Raw genomic sequence first — 7,004 nt, forward strand, 5'->3', positions numbered from 1 at the left:
CATCAGAGAAGTTTAAGAAACAGAAAAATCTACTACATTTCAGTATCTCCTACAATTCGTGAATCTGGCACCCAGAATATTACAAGACTCCTTCCAGAAACTATGTTAATGTCATAGCTCACATTTACACAGAACTTTGCCATTCGAAGTCACAAATATTATGTCATTTGATCCTGAGTTAGTCAAAGTCACATAGCTGGTGAGAGTGACAGTGTCAGATCTCCAAAAATACTTGGTATTTCTGAAAAGCAATTGCCGTCTAAAAATCATAACCTCAATCAAATACAGTGTTTATCGAAACATGATCACTGATTCATTTGGACTTCTTACAAATCTTTTCACAATTTGTGTACCTTTTCTTATCTAAAGCATATCTTCAGGCCCCTATATTTTATTTTCCCAGCTCTCTATGGTTGTAGTCTCAGCCTGCTCAAACCCCTTTACCCCAGGTCCTGAGCAAATACTGATGATATGGGCAGGGCCCATAGCAGTCATATCAGTTTATATCCACAGCAGTTTAGCAGGGACCTGATGCAACAGAGAAGAGTCTGATGCTGTTTGGACCTCCCGAGCCCCAGGACTTCCTGCCCCTTCCTCTTCTCAAGCTGTTTCAGTGCATTTGATCAGGTATGCTGGTCAGTACCCAGATCCTCATCACCCTTGTGTCAGTGCTTGCTCAAAAGGACTACATGCCGCCATGGGGACCCCGCTCACCAGTGGTGGCCTCGTCTTTTATAGATGGATTCCTCAAAATCACACTTGCCACCCCTGTCTCCAAGATTTGGATCATAGTCTAGATGCTCCCACCCTTTCTCCTCAAAACTGCCACACCACAGTCTCACCAACCGCCAGGGTGCTCTGCCCCTTCGTGACCAAATCCCTGAAGCTAGGTGAGTTTTGCAAGCCGTATGCACCTCAGTCCCGCTCCCTGATGATCCTAAGATGTAAGACCTCACAGAATTTACACTGGAGCCTAAGTAACAGTGCACCATGCCAAAGAAAACACAGTTAAACTAAACACACTCCAGGGATTCTGACTTACTGACTTCTTTTGCAACTTGCTTCCTCTCTCAGTTCTTCTAGAAATGGAAAATTTTTCAAATCAAGAAAAACTGAACAGAACTTGCCAGAATGACGAAGCTAATGACAATGATTCATTGATTTATTCAACAAAAATCACAGTAATAATAATAGGCATTTACAGAGCATTGTCTCTCTTCCAAGCATTTTATATGCATTTTATTTAATCTTCACAACAATCAATGAGGCTTGGAGACTATAAGTAACATTCCTAAAGTTTCACAGCTAAAGAGGTCTAAGTCTAACTGAATCCCAAACAAGTACAGCACGTGCTCGCTAGTTGCTCATGAGTATAATTTTACACTAGCCTATTACACATCCTTGGCCGTGGCTGTAACCAAGATGTCAATGGTTCTCTGACTTTACAGAGTAAAGTAAGTAAGTAACTTTACATCGCCATGGGGAAAGATGGCAGGCTTTTTCCCATGGTGCATTTTGCCAGTCACCAGTGGAAGGTGACCTCTGAAGGTCACCTTAATTGGAAATGAACTAGACATGTGGAGAGAGAATTCTACTGGAGAAGGTCCTACTGGTTGGAGCAGACAACTTCATACTGCTTGGCAAACCACTCCTCAGAAAGGATCTTGTTTGAGTAGAAGCCATAGCCATTGAAAAGACAGAATCATGGCCAAGAGTCATTATGAGATTTAGGAGAAGGAAAAGCTTCAAGAAGAAATAATTCATTGTGACCCCTCAGACCGTCCTCTGGATAAACAGCGTTGAGATTGCTCCGTGTTTGTTGTAATCACTGAGTTAATATTTGCAGAAGTATAAAAATAAACTCTTGCTTTCCAAGGAAAAAAAGAATCTTGGGTATGGCCACCCCCAATAATGTGTAATGGGCTAGTGTAAAATTATACTAATGAGCAACTAGTGAGCACATGCTGTACTTAACAGCTCTTGTTCAGGATTCAGTTAGACTTAGATCTCTTTAGCTGCAAAACTTTAGGAATGTTATTTATAGTTTCCAAGCCTCATTGATAAGATTGTTGTGAAGATTAAATAGAATGCATATAAAATGCAGCTCAGTTGGTGATGGCACTTTCACCTTTGATCCTTCATCACCATCTGCCCAAAAGAAGCCCTGTCGTGGAGCAGCCAGATTCTCATTTTAAGTAAACAGAAAAGGATAAGACACTTCTGGCCTTGTATTTTCTCCCAGAGCACTCAGAAGCTGATTACATTACAGATAAATCAAGATTTCTCAACCCTCTCCAATTCTTTCAATCAATTATCCATTTAGTGTAACTATGAGATAATGTCTAACACATAAAATTATCATGAAAAATGTGAAAGCTAATAAACTAAAAAAAAAAAAATTCTTTTTAGTAGCAAGGATTTTGTATGGGGAAGCCTGGCTTTGTGGGAAATGATTTGATAAACTTATACTGGAAACTGAGCCTCAGGGAATGGATTCCACTCCAGTCAAATCTTCGAAGGAAGAGAGGAAGCTACTCTGGATAATAAGAGTGAAGAATCAGAAGTTCCTGGAAGGAAATCCTGGAAAGAAAAAGAAATTGGTATTGTGTAGAGGAAAGAGAAAAATATCCCCTCTGCATGATGGCACAGCTGAGGCAGAACTTTGGAAAAAGAAAATCTCTGGAATACTGACAATCATTCTTCCCTGAAAAACACTCTGACACCTTCAGAAAGTATTCTGAATTGCTGAGTATTAATGCCTTTGTGTGAGTATGTTATTTTGAGGAGTTAAGCTCTATGTCTTGATAAGAAAGTATCAAAAATAGAACTCACGCATCAACCCACGAGTCAGAGGTCACAAAGGAGACTGACAAATGGGTCATGATGAGAACTACGACCACTGTGTCCACATAGCTTAACTAGCAGAACTGAAGCTGAATGCCCCCTTGGACAAGGCGACTTAAATAAACCAGTAAATAATTTCACTGCTTGCTTCAGAAAAGTATTGAAAATCAATTTATCTGAACAAATCGTTTGCTTAACTGGAAAAACAACTTCCTTCTCAGGACAGTAGATTGTTCCCCTGAGTAAACAATTATCAAATGACTACTTATATGTCAAGAATTGCTTCAAGAACCTTGCCTTACATTTCCACTAGACCTAAATCAACATACCACAGATTCCCCAATCTCAGTCTCCCTTTACTAAAAGACTCTTCTCAAACCACTTAATCCCATAGCTGCAAGCCCTATAAATATCCTCCTGACCTCCTCTGAACCTCTAGGTTCTGAGACCTAGTAAGACTTTGTCAAGGTTTCTTTCCCTTACTACAGTAGGCTTAATACACAGCTTTGATTGATCAACAGGTGCTTTTTTTTTTAGGCAAGTCAACAGAGCCTAGTGCTGAGCCTGGCACAGACCACATACTATGATATTAACAATATAATAACAAATAAAGGGCCTAGCAGAGCCTAGCATAGTACCAACTACTCAATAAATGAGGCAGCATAAAGCTACTTGCATAACAGTGGCAAGAAAGATGATAATATCAATAAAATATCAGGTGACAAATAACAGGCCACAAGATATCCTGAGCTCAACTTGAACTTTTCCAGCCCAAATGTGATATCAACATCTCTTCAAGGAGACCTTGGTTTCTTTAGCATAGAAATCCAAATCTAAGTATAAGAGTACACACGAATTGTTTTTACCTTAATAGTTAGGACAGAACAGAATGATCTCAAATAAGTGACCCTTGTACTGAAAGCAGAATAAGTACCTACCTTTTTTTAAGTCAATTCCATGTTGATATTTCCAATATAACAAGGTTTCTTTTCTCCTTTCTCACAAATTAGTTCATAATCCATTTTTTTTCTAGTTTTGATGTCCCACAATTACTTATTGTCATTTCAAACAAAAATGAAAAATCACAGTATTATCCTTCCTGGAATTGGCTGCCAAGTCAGCTTCCATTCAGACAGTTCATCTTGTTGGCATCGGTCACGATCTTCCTCCAAAGGAACATGAAAGAATGCACAAGTGTAAGTCTCCTAGTGTTCTAGCATCCCAAAAGAAGTCCCATACAATTAGTAAACAACAGCAATGCAAGGAATCAAAAATAATAAGTCTTTGGTATTTGAACTAAATTTTTTCACTAGTTTTTCATTTTTATAGTATTAATGCCATGAGTTTTGTCCAGGATTTTTTTTGCATATATGCATCCAATTGTTCCAGCAACATTTGTTGAACAATTTATGCTCTCTCCATTGGATTACCTTTACTCTGTCGAAACTCAGTGGACTATATTTGTGTGAGCCCATTTCTGGGCTCTCTGTTCAGTTCTATTGATTTATATGGCTATTCTTTCACCAGTACCATTTTGTACTAATTACTGTGCCTTATGGTAGGTTTTCAAGTTAAATCGTATGAGTCCTCCAAATTTGTTCTTCTTCAGTAAAGGGTTAGCTATTCTGTTTTTTCCCTTTCCACATAAATTTCAAAATGTGTTGGTATCTACAAAATGCTTCCTGGGATTTTGTTGAATCTATAGATTAAGCTAATAAGAAATAACATCTTAATGATATGGAGTCTTCCAATCCATGAACATGGAATGTTTTCCATTTACCTAGATCTTCTTTGATGTTTTCAATCAGTGCATTGTAGTTTACCACATAGAGGTCATGTACATATTTTGTTAGATTTATACCTATTCCATGTTTTGGGTGCTATTGTAAATGACGTTTTTAACTTCAAATTTTAATTGTTCAGTGCTGGTATATTGGAAAGCAATTAACTTTTGTGTATTCGCCTTGTATCCTGTCACCTTGCAACACTCACTTATTAGTTCCAAGAACTTTTTGTCAGTTCCTTGAGATTTCCTGCATAGACAATTATGTCACTATGAACAGTTTAATTTCTTCTTTTTCAATCTATATACCTTGTGTTTTCTTCTACAAATATGTTAGGTTAAATGGAAAAGAATTAAGGTTGAAGATGAAATTAAGGTTGGTAATCACCTGGCCTCCAGATGAGGAGATTATCCTGGATTATCTGGGTAAGCCAATATGAAAGCAAAGGTTCTTATAAATGGGTAATATAGGCAGAGAGAGAGAACTAGAGAGATGACAGCATGAAAAGGACTCAGCTGACAAGAAGGAAGCAGACTGTGAGCCAAGTAGTGCAGGCAGCCTCTAGAAATTAAAAAAGATAAGGAAACAGATTCTCTTCTCAGAGCCTCCAGAAGGAACACAGAGCTTCCCTATACCTTAATTTTAGTCACTGAGACTGATTTTGGACTTATGACATCCAGAACTGGAAAATAAAAAATTTGTGTTGTTTTAAGCCACCAAGTTTGTGGTAATTTGTTACAACAGCAATGGGAAACTAATATACATACCTTCCGAAAAAAAGCCTGTTGTAATTTTTTGTTCTTCTACAGGTAAAGTGGTGTTTTTTTCCTTTGGCTCTTTCAAGATTTTCTCTTTGTTTTTCTGCCATTTGAATATGATATTCTGTCTTAGACCATTTTGTGCTGCTATTACAGAACACCTGAGACTGAGTAATCTATAATGAGCAGACATTAATTTGTCTCACAGTTCTGGAGGCTGGGAAACCTAAGGCCAAGGGGCTGCACCTGGTGAAGACCTTCTTGCTGCATCACAACCCAGCAACAGGCATCACATGGATGAGAGAGAGCAATAGAGCTTGAGAGAGAAAGGTTCAGAGGAGGAGGAGAAGGAGGCTGAATTTATTCTAAAAGGTAACAGCTTTTTTATTCTAAAAAGGCACAGCCCTTATGACCTAATCACCTCTTAAAGGTCGCTGTCTTAACACTATTGTGTTGGGGATTAAGTTTACAATACCTGAACTTCTTACAAACCATAGCATATTCTTAGGGGTAGTTTTATGGCAATTCGTTCTGCCCAGTATTCTTTGAGGATCTATTGTTTTGCTACATATTTTGAAATTGCCCCAAAAAAAAGGAAAAAAGAAAAAAGATATTGTCCTTTCCCCAGTTCTTAGATGTTCTTTTTTTGTGTGTTTTGTTCTATTCTGTTTGTTTGCTTGTTCTTCATTTTCTCTCTGCATTTTAGTTTGGGAAGTTTCTATTTACCTATCTTCAAGCTCACTGATTCTCTTCAAGCTCACTGATATGTTGTGTTTACTGGAGCCTATCGAAGACAGTCTTCATTTCTGTCATAGTATTTTTTATTTATAGTATTTCCATTTGATTCTTTTCTTAGAATTTCCATCTCTCTACTGACATTACCCATCTGTTCTTGCATGTTGTCTACTTTCTCCCTTAACATATTAATTTTAGTTGTTTTAAATTTCTTACCTGGTAATCCCAAACTCTATGTCATATCCGAGTCTGGTTTTGATGTTTGCTTTATCACTTCAGGCTGTGTTTTCTCTCACCTTTCCGTGTGCCAGAAGCTTCAAGTTCTCTGGCATTCTTGCCTTTGTCTCCCATCTTTACCTTGTGCTTCCATAACTACTCCTACTTAGACAGAGTCTGTGCCTTGCAGCTCTTTCCCCTGTGATCCACTGTTATTACTGGAGCCGTGTGATATGTAGTAAAGTATGGGGAAAGGGAAGTGTTTTATAATCTTTAAATCTCAGCATTTTAGTGGGCCTGTGTCTCAGAACCGTGATCTTCACAAGTGTTTCTTCTTTAGCTTTAGATGAAACAGGACAACTAGAAGGGGCTCAAATTAGAGAAACATCCTTCCCCCACAGCCCTCTCACAGGATTCTGGTAAAGCCTTTCCCCTGGAGAGCAGACCTTTGTTTCTGGACATACTTCAGAAGGATTACTCATCCCCTCTCCCTGCCAGAGCCACAGGGGTATCTTTCTCAGAACTTCACCATGAGAACTTGGTGGGATTCCTGTAGGTATGCTCACGAAAACATGGAGGACCCATCATAGTTCGGCCCCCAGGTGTTTCTCACTCTCGTGCTAGTCCACGCTCAGCCTCCAGCAAGTCATCAAAATTGCCATTTAAG

At 38.6% G+C, this 7,004-nt stretch overlaps 1 pseudogene; it reads left to right on the forward strand.

The window, feature by feature from the left end:
* Positions 1-1,478: 1,478 nt before the first annotated feature.
* LOC129010732 (large ribosomal subunit protein bL21m-like) lies at positions 1,479-1,825 on the forward strand (annotated as a pseudogene).
* The last annotated feature ends 5,179 nt before the right edge of the window (positions 1,826-7,004 follow it).

Source organism: Pongo pygmaeus, chromosome 10 (genome assembly GCF_028885625.2).
Source record: "Pongo pygmaeus isolate AG05252 chromosome 10, NHGRI_mPonPyg2-v2.0_pri, whole genome shotgun sequence".
Classification (NCBI taxonomy): Eukaryota; Metazoa; Chordata; class Mammalia; order Primates; family Hominidae; genus Pongo; species Pongo pygmaeus.